Below are 16,344 nucleotides of genomic sequence, written 5' to 3'. Positions count from 1 at the left end.
AAAATAAATAACTGAGAACTCAAAAGAAACCACTGAAAAAAACACAAAGGAAAAGAAAAGCACAAAAACTGGAAAACCCAATTGAGAATAAAAACATGGCCTGGCAGCTTCCCAAAACCAGTGTGGGAGCTCCCAGGAACCTTTCGAAAATCGCCCGTTTGTGAGATTGTTGTAGGAGTGATAGAACCCTGGCGACCGCTTTGAGTCGGCTCGGGAACCTTCGATGAGTGGTTTTAGTAACTTTGTGTCCTGTGTTAAGAAGGTTCTGTATAATTTGTTTCTATCGGTAGTCTTCTTGGATTTTGTATGTTAGTTTTCTTTTCATTTTTCAAATATGTGTCAATGTTTTCCAAATATGCGCTGAACAATTTACGCTTATAGGTTTAACATTTTTCTGATACACGTTGAACATATTCTAAGGGATTTCTATTTTCATGCCCCTCATTGCTTAGTCCTCCTCAGTTTTAACCATGCTCATTTGCAGTCCACACTTCCCCCTCTACCGCGTGGCCCACCCTTACAAAAGCCCAAACGGAGATTTGTCGTCAGGTCAAAGTCTTCGACTGTTATCTGACGCGGTTTACTAGCGCGTGGGACACCCCTTGTCTGTGGCAGCACGGGCGTAGGTGGGCTTAGTTACTAACGTGTAGGACACCCCTTATGGGCCCATCTGTCAGTGGCAGCATGGTCGTACGTGGACCAAGTTGCTGACGCATTGGATGCCCCCTGCGGGTCCATCTATCAGACACAACGGTTGTACGTGGGCTAAGTTGCTCACGCGTTGGACACCCCCTGCGGGTCCATCTGTCAGCGGCAGCGCGGTTGTACGTGGGCTAAGTTGTTGATGCGTGGGACACCCCCTGCGGGTCCATCTGCCAGCGGCAGCGCGGTTGTACATGGGCTAGTTTATTGACGGGTGGGACACCCCCTGCAGGCCCATATGTCAGCAACATTGCAGTTGTGGGTGGTCCCAGAGCAGAACCAACGATAAAAAAAGGTGGCTTATTTGTAAGCTAGGAAGGGAACTCGAACTCAAGACCACCCACTTATAGAGTAGCGCAAGCGCCAATTGTATGTTAGTTTTCTTTTCATTTTTCAAATATGTGTCAATGTTTTCCAAATATGCGCTGAACAATTTACGCTTATAGGTTTAACATTTTTCTGATACACGTTGAACATATTCTAAGGGATTTCTATTTTCATGCCCCTCATTGCTTAGTCCTCCTCAGTTTTAACCATGCTCATTTGCAGTCCTCACTTCCCCCTCTACCGCGTGGCCCACCCTTACAAAAGCCCAAACGGGGATTTGTCGTCAGGTCAAAGTCTTCGACTGTTATCTGACGCGGTTTACTAGCGCGTGGGACACCCCTTGTCTGTGGCAGCACGGGTGTAGGTGGGCTTAGTTACTAACGTGTAGGACACCCCTTATGGGCCCATCTGTCAGTGGCAGCATGGTCGTACGTGGACCAAGTTGCTGACGCATTGGATGCCCCCTACGGGTCCATCTATCAGACACAACGGTTGTACGTGGGCTAAGTTGCTCACGCGTTGGACACCCCCTGCGGGTCCATCTGTCAGCGGCAGCGCGGTTGTACGTGGGCTAAGTTGTTGATGCGTGGGACACCCCCTGCGGGTCCATCTGCCAGCGGCAGCGCGGTTGTACATGGGCTAGTTTATTGACGGGTGGGACACCCCCTGCAGGCCTATATGTCAGCAACATCGCAGTTGTGGGTGGTCCCATTTGTAAGCTAGGAAGGGAACTCGAACTCAAGACCACCCACTTATAGAGTAGCGCAAGCGCCAATTGACCTAGTGTGTACATGTGTTCTGCAACTGTCGATTGAGTATATGTAGTAGGATATAGCTCGAGGGCCTGAATGCTTTTTTCCCTAGTATTTGAAATTGCTAGTTTATCATTTTTCACCTGGAACTAATTCATAAAAAGGTGGGTACATGCAAAAGGATTTCCATGTCTGAGACTCTGGTAATTTAAAATAATTTTTCATTTTTCAAATCCCAGAAATGACTTTTTTGTGTAGGAAATGCCTCAAATAATTTTGAAAATTAGGCCCTTTTATTTTTCATAAAAAATAGGTCGCATTGGATGCCCTCCATCGAACTTTAATTTCAAAGTATTAGTGCCATATTCCATCCATTTAGTTGGTTTTTAGTGAATTATCATAAGTTGTCCAAATTTGAACTACAAGTGTGATGTAGTTTAATCTTGAAAATTGAAAAAAATAATTTTATGCTCTAATGTTGGTGGTGGATGAACTTGGTACAACCAAAGTTGAGTTTCCAAATCATTTGGTATGAATGGCCCACATTGCAAGTTTGCCCCCATGTTGGAAAAAATCAAAGAAAATGAAAAAAAGCCTCAAAAATTGAAATGCCTTTGCATTCAGCTATTAGTTCAAGGCATATGCAAATGGAAAATGGCCACATACTTGGCATAGTCCATGATAACATTCCCAAATCTGATGCAGCTATGGGTATTACCATTGTGAACAATGTTGCCTAGGGGTGGGTGTTCAGTATAAACCAAAATTTTGGTTTCTAGCAATCGGTTTATGTTGCAATTCAATTAGCAAAACTAAAAACCGAAATTGATAACTCAAAAAAGCTGACCAAAAAATCTGTTAACAGATTAATTCAGTGCGGTTTCGGTTTATACCGAATGGCCCGTGCATTTACCAATTGCTCAAAATGTAGCAACTGCATCTTCTTATATAGCCAAAAAAATGTTGCCTTCTTTCATTAGCCAAGTGAGGTGGGACTAAAATTCTACCGGTCGGCTACTCGCACGCTCACACACGAGAGCTAACGTCCATGCACAAAGGCCCAATGTCCATCGAAGTGATATCTTGTACATGGGCTAGTGGGCTGTCAGCCTTGGCGCGGGCGAGCTCCACCTAGAGCGCGGAGATTGTCTCAAAAAAAAACCTAGAGCACGGAGAAAACTGGAGACAGCCGTTCGTTTAACTAGGAAACATGCCCATGCGTTGCACCGGAAGAAAAAACACTTCACATGCATCTAATTCAATATTTATGGCTCAAGAACCTCTTCACACCAGCCCACGTTCTTTATGTCTACGTGGCAATCCACTCATGCCGCCGCATATTCTCCTTCTCCCCATCCCTGATTGTGGCCGTGTTGTGAATGTCCATGCTTTGCTAAGAGGAAACTCCAGTTGCCTATATATATTGTGTACATCGACAAAGTACTACCTCCCTCTGATTTATTGGTCCCCTTTGTATTTCGTGCCCCACTTTGACTATAGATTTGACTAACAAAATATAAATAATAGGTCATAAAATTTATATTGTTGGATTCATATTTAAAAGATTTCAATGATACTATTTTTGTGGTATGTAACTTATTTTTTGTAATTAAATCAAAGGTCAAACTTTGCACAAAATACAAGCGTGACTAATAAGTTCAGACGGAGGTAGTAGTATTGAATTCCAAAACAAAACAAAAATAAATTTATGTGGAAAAGGAATATAGGCAACTCACTGAAGGATACAAAGCGAACCACACGCATGTACGCGCCAAAACACAAGAACAAACCACAGCTAGAAACCTGCAGAAAGGACCTTCAAAGAAACAAAATAATCACACCCTCATGCATACATATAAACCAGTATGGACGTTCCTGTGTTGATATTGTAGGACTAAAATTCATATTGTACATTAGATTGTGCACAACAGATTACATACCTCAATTATATGTGTATAAATATCCTGATTTGCTGGCCTATTGAACTGGACGGAGGCACCTGGTCGTGGCGAGGCTCTGCCAAAGCTAGCAGTAGCAGGACTCGTCTACCGAGTACATCGCTGAAGGTTGGGCGCACGTACTAATCGAGCCTCGCACTACAATCCATCATGTAGTGTTGACCAATAGCAAGCAAATGTGCAAGAGTCTAGCGTCAACGCTAGGGAGAGGAGGCTTCTCCGTCTTGTTTATAATATCAAACCATGTGTATCACGAATTAATTAGGGTAGGATCCAGGAGGCTTGATTTGCAGAGAATGAACTCACGGCCAGTTAGATCGACGTAAAGGCAGCGATTGCAATTTGGAGAAAAAAGTGTATGTAGCTGAGAGGAGGAAGGCGAGTCACGTGAGATGAACACAGAATCAGACTGCTACTGTTAATTGTACTTGTACAATCCAAAATCCACCGCCGATGAAGCCATCGGTGAGCAGTATAAGCAGCTTGTAGGGATTGCCTTGTGAGGGTCATGCTTGTATGGGCTGACAGCTATAGGGCTATGCCCCACACTCCTCTCGCTGAGGGTCTCCTCCGCCATATCACCAAGCGGACCGCCGCCTCGGGGGCCTGGAGCAGCTTGTAGAATAGGACTGCGCTGTCCGCGGCTTGAAACTCCCTTGCACGCCGTCATAGTCCGTGCACCACAGCACTGCCCCTACGTGGTCTCGTCAACTGAGGCCTTCCGAGCGCCACCACCTAAGGACCCGACGCCAAGCTACGTGGCGCGATGACGCCTCGTCGACCAGCCGAGCTGCTCCGTGTTGTCCGCACATTCAAACGCGACGACAACTGCTGCATCTCCATCATCGAGGTCGTGCATTCCATGCATTACGACCTTAACCATAATGACAACGACTACATCGTCTCTGCTAGGACGGTCTGGCGAAGGAAGACGGAGGTGAGGAGGAGTCGGTTCGTGTTCATGGCGGCGGCGGCGTATATGCATCCATCGTCTCTGCTAGGATGGCCTAGCGAAGGAAGACGGAGGTGAGGAGTCAGTTCGTGTTCATGGCGGCCACGGCGTATATGCATCCATCGTCTCTGCTAGGACGGCCTGGAGAAGGAAGACGGAGGTGAGGAGTCGGTTCGTGTTCATGGCGGCGTCCGTGTATACACATCCAGAAAAACATGATCGTACTCGTATTTTTTTTACCATACTCGTGTTCTTTTAATATTAATATAAGGTCAGCCCAGCGGGTGCTGTAAGCGTCGAGACTCATGTATTTCCTTTTTATATAAGGTCACAACCCAGCCCGTGCGTTTGTCCTGCAGGCCGAGGCCCAAATAACGTCGCAGCGAGTCGATTAAAAAACAGACTGCAGATTAATACCACCTCGCATATCTCCTCTTACAAATTGTAAAAGCATATTATATGAAAAGAAAGCGTATTGTAACGGTAAATCCACGAAGTCAATTCATGCTTTATTATTATTAGGGATTAGGGATTAGGGATAGACATGGGCGCGAGTTCACGTCGTTCTGCTATGTACAATTCACTTGTATTTATTTTTTGGAAAAACCCCATATATTAATTAGAAATAACAAAATTCTTACAATCATTCATTCCAAAGATAGCCACGCAGGATGGAACACTATTACATAAAACACCATCTGACCTACTATCAAAACAAAATTTAACAATCTCATGCACTATCCTATTTGCCTGCCTATCAATCTTCACTATCTTGAAATCCTTAATGAAATTTGAGACACTCATCGCCTCCTTTTTCAGGTCCACAAAAGGAGACCTGTCAAAAGAATCTTTTGCCAGAGAAAAAGCAATAGTCGCGCTGTCAGTCTTCAAAATAACAGGACTTTGGAATGCAATACCAATATATAACCCAGCAAGCGCCGCACGAAATTCTGCTTCATCCACACAAGTGCACGACCCGATAAAATCCCATGAGGAAACCAGGACTTCGCCTATGTGATTCCTGGCAATTATCCCAATGCTGGCAAATCTCATGCTCTCCACAAACCTAGTATCAACGTTTATCTTAATATACCATTGGTCCGGTGGCTCCCAATTACGATGAGCCTTCGCGATTGGTGTGATGTACCCCCCCCCCCCCCCATTATCAATCACCCCCTTATCTTTGATGCTTAAGTCAACTTGCGCACTGTTTTTGACATTTGTGAAGGATTTTCAGTAATTTCCCACAAAAGTGATAGAAGCACGTAAGGATTCTTTCCCCTTCCCGAAGATCATATCATTTCTGAGAGGCCAAGCTCTCCAAAGCATGAATAAAACTTGATCATGTTTTGGCGACCCTAATTGATCAAGCAGAATAAGCACCCAGTCCGGCCCCGTAAATCTGAAAAGCTCCTCGGCAGGAATAATCCATTCTTCTCTCATAGCGAAACGGAACACACACACCTTTGGACAAGACACAAGGGCATGGAAAGTACTTTCATCCTCCATCCCGCATATAATACACATACCTGACACCGTTTGGTGATGAATAACTCTGTTTACCTGGGTGGCCAAACTGTTAGACGCAGCTCACCAGGCAAAAATTCTTATTTTTTGCGGGACCTTGGCTTTCCAAATAACATCCCACACACTTCTTTTCTTGTCAGGAGCATAACTAGACAATCCTGTCACACGCTTGCCATCCTGAAGGTTTAAAGCCAGTCTATACGCACTTTTAACCGAGAACATGCCATTTTTCTCATAGTACCAAGCAATAAGATCTCCCTCACCTATAGTTTGAATATGTAACCTCTCCTCAGCATCATGGTTATAGAACAGGTGCCTAATTAAATTTTCATCCCATCTTCTTGTTCCGTTTATGAATAATTCAGAGACCCATTTCAGTCTAGTGCGGTTCTTTTTGACTAAAACTCTGAGGCCAGAATTTCTAGGTAGCCAATTATCTCTCCAAATATTAATATTTTTTCCATCGACCACTCTCCATATGACCCCCTTTTTTAGCAGATCCAATCCACAATGCCTTGCCAATTCATGGAGGTAGCCTGCGGGAAAGCAGTATCCAATATGTGACCATTAGGATAATATTTCGCCTTCAAAACCTTAGCACATAAAGAATCTGGATTCACTAGCAACCTCCAAGCCTGTTTAGCCAAGAGAGCTTGATTAAACAATCTAAGATCTCGGAAACCCATGCCTCCCTCTCTTTTAGGTTTTGTGAGTTTATCCCAAGCTAGCCAATGAGTTTTCCTTCTGTCATCTTCGTCCCCCCACCAGAAGTTTCTTATAATCTGAGATAACTCATCACATAATGAAGCTGTAAATTTAAAAAAACCCATGGCGTACACTGGGAGCGCTTGCAAAACTGCTTTTATTTGATTTTCTTTTATATCACTGGAGACTTATTTTTCAATCCAGTCTGAAGCTCTTTTTAATGCCTTGTCTTTTGTTGATTGGAACTTACCAACCTTCATTCTACCCTCAGGTACCGGTAAGTCAAGGTACTTATCTTCAAACCCTTCTACAATGATATTAAGAATAACCATAGTGGCCACCCGATCCTCCATACTACATTTTTTGCCGAACTTGATCGGACACTTATCGGGGCTCAAAATCTGACCAGTTCCCACCTCATAACCCGACCGAATATTTTTAATGACCAAGGCTTGATCTATGGACCCCTTCAAAAATAGAAGACTATCATCCGCAAATAATAGATGAGAAATACCTGGCGCATGTCTGTTCAAGTGGAAATCCTTTTAGAACACCTTTGTCACATGCATCCTTTAATAACAAAGATAGGGCCTCAGCCACAAACAAGAACAAGTACAGCGATAATGGATCCCCTTGCCTGAGCCCACAAGAAGGATAAAAACGTTCCAAACATTGACCATTAAACCGGACCAAAAATTTCACTGAAGTAACACATGTCATGATCCAGTTAATCCAAGTTGGCGCAAAACCAAAAGCCCCTAGCATACTCTTTAAAAAATGCCAATCTACGCGATCATACACTTTTGCCAGGTCCAACTTATAAGCACAGAACTCTCCACGCTGATCTTTTAAAGTACTCAACGAATGGATACATTCGAAAGCAATAAGTGTGTTATCTGAAATTAACCTTCCGGGGATAAAGGCACTTTGAGTGGGAGAGATCATACCATCCAGAATAGGTCTCAGTCTATTCACTAGGCACTTCGAAATAATTTTATAAATGACATTGCACAGGCTGATCGGTCTGAATTCCTTGATGGACTGAGGATTTTTCACTTTGGGAATAATAACAATGGTAGTATCATTTACACGTTCGGGCATAATTCCTGATATAAAGAATTGCTGAATCGCCTTAACAATGTCCTGCTTAATTAAATCCTAATTCCCCTGAAAGAATCTTGCAGGAAAACCATCCGGACCTGGCGCTTTTAGTGGACCTATCTGAAAAAGGGCATCACTAATCTCTTCCTCAGAGAACGGTTTACACAATTCCTCATTCATATCATCATTGGCGAGGGGTTTCACGGGAACGTATCTGGTGCACCCATACTTGTGATGCTACCGGTGCACCGGATGCCGTACAACATTTTAAAAAATCTGAAAAAATTCTAGCACATTGACACAGCATCAATGTATGTCGTCACAAAATTTTGTAACAAAATTTAAAATATTTTTTAAGATACAAAAACGTCAAAATTGATATGAGTGTGATAATGGGCCAAATCTAAAGCCCAACTTATGTTATGTACTATTCATTGTTGAATTTGCCGTTTTTGTTTTAGGAGTTGTGTTCTAAATTTTGACTTGAAATTTTGTGACAATCTACATTAGTATTGCGTCAATGTGCTACATTTTTTTCCAGAAATTTTCAATCATTTAAAATATGCAACTTAAGTTTGGTGCACTGGTAGCACCACAAACACCGGTGCACCAGATATTCTCCCGGGGTTTCACCAAGGGAATAATACGAGGGGGATCAACATTAGTATCACAAGAATAAAGATGCTGAAAGAAGGAATTTGTAATACCAATGATTTCATCCACATTCTCAGTAATAGACCCATCACTACTTTTAATAGCGGAAATATTATTTTTCTTCGCCCTCCAAGAAGCCTTTCTCTGAAAGAACTTCGTGTTACGGTCCCCCAAAATCATTTTCTCAATGCAAGACCTTTCGTTCCACATGACTTCTTCCTTTAATAGAAGTTCGTCCATCTCCAGGAGAATTTTCCTTCTCTCCATCACGACTGCCCTATCACTTCTTTTAAACAGAAGATTTAATCTTTTCCGAGCAGCCTCCATCTTTTTTGGGAGATAACCAATATGCGCCTGACTCCAAGAGTGCAGGTCTTTCATTAATTTATTGAGAATAGTCGCCACATCCTTTAAACCCCTAACTTGCTAATTATTGCTCCAAAACGCCCTAACCTATTCATCCAAAGCCATACTTTCCCTCTCCCAAAAAGCTTCATGTCTCAAATGCTTGTTAATAACGACATTAGGCCGACTACCCATCAACTGAATAAACAAAGGATAATGGTCTAACCTGGAGGAAATAACATGTTGGACCTTGCACTTGTATTTCGGCTAACGAACTGACCGAACTTAGTTATGTTATTAGAAGTAAAAACCGAGATTATTTCTATCAGTGACAAAAACCAAAATTCATTTTTTCAGTTTCGACTTCGGTTCTGTGCTCGGTTCGTCGGTTTTTATGCCCACCCCTAATGTTGTCATGTGAATTGTGATTTTTTTTTCTAATAAGGAAGTAATCTTCCATTTTTCAAATCTCAGAAAATGGCATTTTTGTGATGGAAGTGCCTCAAATATTTTTGAAAATTGTGTCATATCATTTTTCATCAAAAGTAGGCCAATTGGATGCCCATTTCCCAAGTTTCAACAATTTTAGAGTATTATTGCTATATTCCATCCATTTAGTTGACTTTTAGTGAATTATCAGAACTTGCCCAAATTTGAACTACAAATGTGATGTAGTTTAGTCTTGATTTTTTTAAAAAAATCATTTTACACTCTAATGTCGGTGGTGCATGAATTTGGACAACCAAAATTGAAATTCCAAACCATTTGGTATGAATGACCCACATTGCAAGTTTCCCCCCATTTTGAAAAAAATCAAAGAAAATGAAAAAAGCCTCAAAAATTGAAATGCCATTGCATTGAGCCATCTTATGTGCACTAGTTTGTGGGAAAAATTATAAAGGCACTTTTGAATTGTTTGTGTGAAAATTTGGCACTGTTTGATCGAAAACACCCAATTATTTTAACAAAATTACAGAAATTGGACATTCAAACAGGCAAACAAGGCAAAAATCGGACATTCAAACAACACAAATTTCATTTAAAGTTTATAATTTTTACAGGCATAAGCCCTAAACATAGCTACTAACAAAAATAACGCTAGAACAAAACCTAATCTACGGATCATCGTCGGCAACGTCAGAGCCGCCGCTACCACCGAAGGAGCCGTCCTCGTCGCCCTCCTCGTGTTTGCCATCGTCGTCGTCCTTGCTCACAAGGTCAATGATGACATCGGCCACCGAGGCGACGGCCGCTTGTTGCAACCCCAGTGTGTCAATCGGGTCATCGAGGTGGCGCTGCGGCCCATTCGTCGATTCACGCAACACCAGGAGGAGCCCCTGCAGGTCTGCAGGGTCACCGGGATTGCTCACCACCGCCCTTGTACTCCGCTAGTAGCGGCGACTTCGACTTCGACAGAAGCAGGGGGCGCCAGAGCTACTCCCAGGCTCGGGCTTGGGCACGAGCAGGGGGCCGCGGCGGACGTGGATTGAGGCGTGGACCACGGCGGTGAAACCTGGTCATCCTCGTCCAGGCCGAGCTGCACGCGGCATGCGGCCATGACATTGGTGAAGGTACACCCTTCCCGGAAGGCGTACCTCTGTTGTTGTGCGACGCCGGGTAGCGGCCGACGTATTCCTAGATGCGGGCAGCGTCGGCCACCGCTAGCTGCTAGGCATGTACTCCCTTCATTTTTATATACAAGGCCACGAACTCAGATTACAGGTACCAAGGTAAAACTTAATGCAAGCTTGCTTTTCTTTTCGTTTACTGGGATAATTAATACGCAACACGCATGCAAGGAAACTGAGTGGAGGAAGCAGCTAGTGTCATTATAACAGCAAGCATGCAAGTACTAAATAGGTTGCAAGTACAAGGAAATATCATTAATTCTTTTCTCGATTACTATTGGTGGCCTTGTATAGATACAGAACGTATATTTCATAGTGGCCTTGTATAAGTAAATGGAGGGAGTACAACGATTTGAACCGCTCCTCTAGCGGCGGGCTCTGCCGAAACACGTATATTGCATGCGACATGGCTGTTGTGTTGATGATGTGGACATGCTCTACCGCGAGCCCCCTACCCCCCCCCCCCCCCCCCCCGGCGACGGTCATGTGCCATCTGGTCGGCAACCGTGTGTCCGGCGGCACCAAGACGCCGCAGCGGGCAAGGAGCCAGGCTTCCTCTACCTGGAGGGTGTGCAACATGCCGGGAATGCACAGCTCGCAGCGTCATCCCCGGTTGCTGCTTCCCGCTCCACCATCATAGCTAGCCATGGGCTGCGCTTGCGGAAGGGGAGGCGACTAGAGTTTTGGTGGAGGCGCACAAGGAAGACGGCTGTGGGTTGGTGAGGGGAAGGTATGTAATTGGATTGGACAGGAGTGGGTGTACGCGGGTGCGCAACGCGTGGCTATAAAAATACATTAATAGGCGTCTGACAGGCGGCATGCCGGCGACGTGACTCTCCGTATGGGAAACCGCATCATGCGTATTCCCTGCGTGTGAAGGTGCTAACGTGACCACGATGCGACTACTCATGCATGCGGGCACGCACACGACCGATTGTAAGAGCGTCATGTGGCACAGTGTGTCCAACACGTCAGTAACAGCCATGTTGGCTTGGGCAAAAATGGGCACAACTAAGCAACGAGGGGACACATAAATAGAAAACTCTTATCCTAATACATGCTGAATATTTGCAAAATGCACATTGAACAATTTTTTATTGCACAATGAATATTCTTAAGCAATTTTCTTTAAAAAAAACTGTCATGAACATTTTTTTAAAACATGCAAAGATTTTTTATGTGTTACAACAGTTTTTTTGGCATGGACATTTTTTATAAGTTATGAACATTTATCTAAATTTGCATGATCAAAATTTTAGATTTAATGCAATTATTGCTAAAATTTCATGAAACTTACTTTTAAGCGTGCAGACATTTTTTAAAAGTCATGAACAACATTTTTAATGGTATCAGCATTATCTACAAATTACGCGAACATGATTTTACATTTTCATGAACATTTAAAAAAAATCATGAATATATGTTTTAAGCATCTGAACCTTTTCAACTGACATAAGTATTTTTTGAAATAATATGACAGATTTTAAAATTTAGGCAAACAATGTTTTACATTTCATGAACATTTTTTAATGCTCGGCGGACATTGTTAAAAATTGATTTAAATAATTTTTGAAACACATATTTTTAGAATATATTCAAAAAAAATCCATGTACTGAGGAGAAAGGGTTCTTAGGGGATATAATTTTCTTTAATAAAATGGACAAAATAGGAAAACAAAAAATAGCATAGAATGTAACTTTTTTTAACACAGTACAGACGCAGACGCTCATAGATACGCACATACACTCACCCTATCATTGAAAGGCCTGAAATAAATTCAGAAAAATGCGAACACCACTGTCAAGCTTAGGACTTGTACTTTGGTAAACGGAGGATACCACTGTCCTCCTAATCATCCAACCACATGTTATTTCGTACTTAGCATGTAACTATGTGGTGTGGGCAACCGAATTCCTATTTAGCGGGCGCACACCCCACCTCCCGCGCTGGGTCGACCCATCTAGCTTTCTTTTCTGTTTTTCTTTAATTCACATAAAAAGCTTACCGATGTCTCCAGATGAGGACGACACCGCCCCGACTCTCGCGCCTCCTGTGCATGCCGGTTTCACCCTGTGGAGCAGGCATAGGCGCACTGCAACACCGCCATGGTGGAGGTGCAGCCTACGTCGGTGCCTTTGTCAGCGTTCCAACAGGCGCAGGAGGAACATCGGTACAACATGTTCCTCCTAGAGCAGCACTAGCTGGCGGAGGGTCAAATCTACGGCGAGCGTGTGAGCGAGGAGGGGTGGCGAACCCCAACTTCATCATGGAGCAGCGTGCCATATACAATCCCATCCGCGCTCAAGACGCCGCTCACCAGGAAGCGGCTGCCACCGAGGCGATCGCGGAGGAGAACAACGCTAGCTGCGCCTCCTAGGCGCTGCCGACGAATCATCAGGTGGCCCGGTAGGATGACAACAGTGCCGGCACCACCATTTCCATCATGGACCTCACGTCCACCGGTAACGGATAGGTCGCAGATTCCTCCAAGGATGAGTAGGCAACGGGAGGCGACAGAGCCTTGTGTCCCATGTGGACCGGTTCGTCTCCGGTGTTCTACTCTTTCTCGCCGGAGACCGCACCTTCACTTCATCGGTCTTATCGCCGGTGCTCAGAGACGGCGATGGAGGATGAAACGGGCTTGGACGCGCCATCGTAGGATAGCTTTAGGGTCGGGTCATTGTTTTTTGTTCTAAATGTTCGAAATGTAGTGAAAATCCGTCATGTTTGTATGAAATCCGTCATGTTTGTATGAAATTCGTCATGTTTATATGAAATTCGGTCATGTTTGCATGAATTTCATTCGATTTATAGAAAAAGAATTTTAAATGTATGCGGCTATGATTGAACGGCCGCCTTCCGCATCTGTGTCCACTAACTGGCCCCGTGTCCATGAACGGATATGGGAGGAAATTTGCGGGACGCCATCGGAGATGCCATTATCCAGTTGTCGAACAGTAATACGTAGAAGTATAGAATCCTCTTCGTGGTGGAACTAATTTCGAATTTACTTTGATCTGCCAAAGCTGGTATATCTATATCAAGGTAAACTTGCAATCCAAACTAGATCATTTAGATAAAAGTAAGCCCGGCCGGACGAGTAGATCATTTCATTGCCCTCGTCCGGCCCTGCATCGATCGATCGGGCTAGCCGTCGCTGTACTCAAGCTTGCAATGCAACCCTGGAGGGAATAAGATCATTACATGGTCCCTGCAAAAAATATGCTCTACTTCCCTTCTACTCTTCCCAAAAATTTAAAATTCCCTCCCTCCACTCTCAGCCTTTTAAATTCTCCATCCACGAAGCGCGCCATGCGCAAGCACACTGCATGCCTCTCCACTCTCAATCGACCATGGCCGAGCCCTTCGTGCACGCTGTCCTCTTCCTCCTGCTAGCCATCACTTCCCTTCCGATCTCCATGGCTTCGCTTCACAAGCTCCGTCTCTCAGCCTCCGAGGTTGCCGCGATCGAGGAGCGCGCGCCGCCTCCGCCGGACCAGCCCACCACCTTCTTCGAGGTGGACCGGCCGCACCGGCCACCGCCGGGAAGCTTCGGCCCATGCTCCACCGTGCTTCTCTCACACTCCTTCGCTTACACCTACACCAAGCCCCCGGTCACGGCCGCCTACTCCCCGCCGCCGTGCCTCGCCGCCGCGGGCGGACACGCCTCGCTGATTTCCCTTGCCGTTCTCGAGTGGCGAGCCGCCTGCCGGGGCGTCCAGTACGACCGCATCTTCGGAGTCTGGCTCGGCGGCGCCGAGCTCCTCCGCGGCTGCACGGCGGAGCCACGGAGAAACGGCATCGAGTGGTCCGTGTCCAAGGATGTCACCAAGTACACGTCCCTCCTCGCCGCCCGCAACCCCTCCACCATCTCCGTCTACCTCGGCAACGTCGTCGACGAGCAGTACACCGGCGTGTACCACGCCAACCTCACGCTCCACCTCTACTTCCGCCACCCGCCGCAGCCTCCGCACCCCGGGCTGGGCCCCGCCGACGTCATCGTCCCCGTCTCGCAGAGCCTCCCGCTGAACGACGGCCTGTGGTTCCAGATCCAGAACGGCGAGGACGTCGGGTCAGCGAGCCTTGCCGTGCCGACCAACGCCTACCGTGCCGTCCTCGAGGTGTACCTCTCGTACCACGCCCACGACGAGTTCTGGTACACCAACACGATCAACAGCCACGGCCCGTTCCGCGAGGTCACCGTCAGCATCGACGGCGATCTCGTCGGCGCCGTCTGGCCGTTCCCTGTCATCTACACCGGCGGCATTAACCCCCTCCTCTGGCGCCCGATCACGGGGATCGGCTCGTTCAGTCTCCCGTCCTACGATATCGAGATCACGCCGTTCTTGGAAAAATTGCTGGACGGCAAGGCGCACAAGTTCGACCTGTCAGTGACCAACGCCCAGGACTCGTGGCTCATCGACGCCAACCTCCACCTCTGGCTGGACCCCAGGGGAGCGCCGACGACGGCGGGCATCACCAGCTACGACGCGCCACCGCTGGACACCACCACGGCGTTCCGGCCCGACGGCCCCGGCACCGAGTTCTACTACACGACGGCGTTCCGGCGCATCTCTGCCACGGGGTGGGTGCAAACGCCGTCCTACGGCAAGATCACGGCGACGTGGACGCAGAGGCTCAGCTACGACAACACGAACGAGGTCCAGGACGACAGCCAGCAGGTGGTGAACCAGACGACCGAAGCGTACTCCGGCGTGCACGTCAGTGACCGCGGCGGCATCGCATACTCGCAAGTGGCGCAACAGAGCTTCCGGCTCGACGTGTTCGTGGGCGTGGTGAACGAGGAGTTCAACGGCTCGTACACGGTGGCGAGGGACGTCCGGCTGGGGTTCGCCGAGGAGAGGGTCGCCGCCGGCCGCGCGGGGTTCTGGTCTCGGTCGCTGAGCAACGCGCAGGAATGCGCGGTGGATGTGGACATGGACGACGAAGGGGACGTGGTCGGGGTGTCGTCGGGCACGAGGCAGATCTACAGGTACGAGGCGACCGACGGGTGCTACTCCCGGAACGTGACCAGCAGCGGTTATGGCATTGTCTCTGACCATTCCGACGAGGTTTGCGTGAAGGGGTCGTTTGTCTCCGGTGCCGGCGCCCTGGCATCGCCGGCTTTGGTGCGACGGACGAACTCGTGAGAAGCTGATCCATTGATCTGTTAGACTATCCTAGCGTGATAGTAAAACAATGGCAAATGTGATGCAGCCTACTTTATACGACCGCTAAACAAGTAACAATAATCAGAAAGAAAAACTTCAAAAGGACAAACAGAAAGAAGTTGGAACAATAATAAACGATTATAAATGAGATGCGTCATCATGATTTCACTCTCTGAGATTGGGACCAATGGAACAATGGTTGTACCCAATGGCATCCGTTGGGTTTGGGAGGGGTGGAGTCACACCATACCCTTATGTGTCTTCCTTAAACATACCCATCACTCATATTCATACCAGCATTTGGTATAGTTTTTTCATGTACCCGTAACCCAGCATCATAAATGGGTGCCCGCGGGTAAAAATGCACACAATTGCAAAGCATCAATTTGAGCAGCCCATAGCCATAAAAAACAACATATAATCATAATATGTAAACAACTAGACCATGATGGCGCGCGTTGCCGCGCCCGTCCATGTTTAATGACATGATCTAATTGTGTATGAATATGAATTCAATGAGA

The 16,344-nt window shown here is 46.2% G+C and overlaps 1 pseudogene; it reads left to right on the top strand.

The window, feature by feature from the left end:
- The first annotated feature begins 13,976 nt into the window (after window positions 1–13,976).
- LOC125548141 (peptide-N4-(N-acetyl-beta-glucosaminyl)asparagine amidase A pseudogene) lies at window positions 13,977–15,991 on the top strand (annotated as a pseudogene).
- The last annotated feature ends 353 nt before the right edge of the window (window positions 15,992–16,344 follow it).

This window comes from Triticum urartu, chromosome 3A, assembly GCF_056163025.1.
Source record: "Triticum urartu cultivar PI428250 chromosome 3A, HENAU_Tu73, whole genome shotgun sequence".
NCBI classification, from domain to species: domain Eukaryota; kingdom Viridiplantae; phylum Streptophyta; class Magnoliopsida; order Poales; family Poaceae; genus Triticum; species Triticum urartu.
This window is presented reverse-complemented; position numbering and strand designations above follow the sequence as displayed.